The following is a 1,808-nucleotide window of genomic DNA, read 5'->3' on the forward strand; positions in this document are numbered from 1 at the left end:
TCCAGTTTGTCCAACACCATTTTGTTGAAGAGACCATCTTTACATCATCATGTATTCTTGCTTCCTTTGCATAAATTAAATGACCATGTAGGCAAGGATTTATTTCTGGGCTCTCTATTCTGTTCCATAGATCAATGTGTCTGTTTCTATGCCAGTACCATGCTGTTTTGATTACTACAGACTTGTAGTGTGATACCTCCAACTTTATTTTTTTTTTTTCTCAAGATTGCCATGGCTATTCAGGATCCTTTATGGTTACATATAAATTTTTGGATTATTTGTTCTAGTTCTGTGAAAAATGTCATTGGTATTTTGATAGAGATTGCACTGAATCTATAGATTGCTTTGGGTAGTATGGCCATTTTAATGATGTTGATTCTTCCTACTCATGGGCATGGTATGTGCTTCTATTTATTTGTATCCTCTTCAATTTCTTTTTTCAAAGACATAGTTTTCTGAAAACAGGTCTTTTACCTCATTGGTTAATTTGATGCCTAGATATTTTTTTGTTGTTGTTCTTGATGCAATTGTGAATGAGATTATTGTCTTAATTTCCTTTTCTGATAATTCATTGGTGTATAAAAATGCAGCCAACTTCTGAATATTAATTTTGTATCCTGGTACTTTGTAGAATTCATAGATCAGTTCTAACAATTTTTTTTTTTTTGGTGAAATCTTTAGAGTTCTCTATATATAGTATCATGTTTATTTCTATTTTTTGCCTGATTGCTATAGCTAGAATTTCTGATACTATATTGAATAGAAGTGGTAAAAGTGGGCATTCTTGTCTTGTTCCTTAAGAAAATTGCTTTTAGCCTGTCCCCATTGAGAATGATGTTAGCGTAAGTATGGGTCTTATTTTCTTATCCATTCGGTTACTCTATATCTTTGATTGGAACATTTAATTCATTTACATTTAAAGTGATTATTGATAGGTACAGAGTTATTGTCACTTTATTATTTCTATTTACAGAGTTTTTCCATCCTTCGTCTTTTTACAGAGTCCCCTTACAATTCTTGTAACTCTGGCTTGTTGGTGATGAATTCCTTTAGCTTTTTCCTGTTTGGGAAGCTCTTTATCTCGCCTTCCTTTTCAATTGATAGCCTTGCTAGATAGAGTAGTCTTGGTTGTAGGTTCTTGTTTTTCATTATTTTGAACATTTCGTGCCTATCCCTTCTGGCCTGAAAAGTTTCTGTTGAAAAATCAGTTGACATTCTTCTGGGAGTACCCTTGTAAGTAACTAGCTGCCTTTCTCTTGCTGCTTTTAAGATTTTTTTCTTTGTTTCTAACCTTTGGCATTTTAAAGATGATGTGTCTTCTTGTTTGGGACTCTTTTTGTGTTTCCTGGACTTGTATGTCTATTTCCTTGCCAGGTTAGGAAAGTTTTCTGTCATTATTTCTTCAAATAGGCTCTCAATCTCTTGCTCTCTCTCTTCTCCTTCTGTTACCCCTATGATGGAAATGTTGGTATGTTTGATGTTGTCCCAGAGGTCTCTTAAACTTTCCTCATTTTTTAAATTCTTTTTTATTGTTGCTGTTTCTGGCTGAGTGTTTTCTGCTACCTTGTCCTCCACCTTGATGATTTGATCCTCGTCTTGCGTACAGTTGATTCCTTCTAGTGGATTCTTATTTTCAGTCATTATAGTCTTCATTTATGACTAGTTCTTTTTATGGTTTCTATGTCTTTTTTTATGCCTACTATCTCTCTGTTTAAGTCCTCACTGAGATCATTTATTCTCCCTCTAAGTTCATTGAGCATTCTTATAACCAGTTTTTTGAATTCTGTCTCTGGTAGGTTGCTAGCCTC

The sequence above is a fragment of the Pteropus medius genome, unplaced genomic scaffold, assembly GCF_902729225.1.
Source record: "Pteropus medius unplaced genomic scaffold, Ma_sr-lr_union100, whole genome shotgun sequence".
In the NCBI taxonomy this organism is placed as follows: domain Eukaryota; kingdom Metazoa; phylum Chordata; class Mammalia; order Chiroptera; family Pteropodidae; genus Pteropus; species Pteropus medius.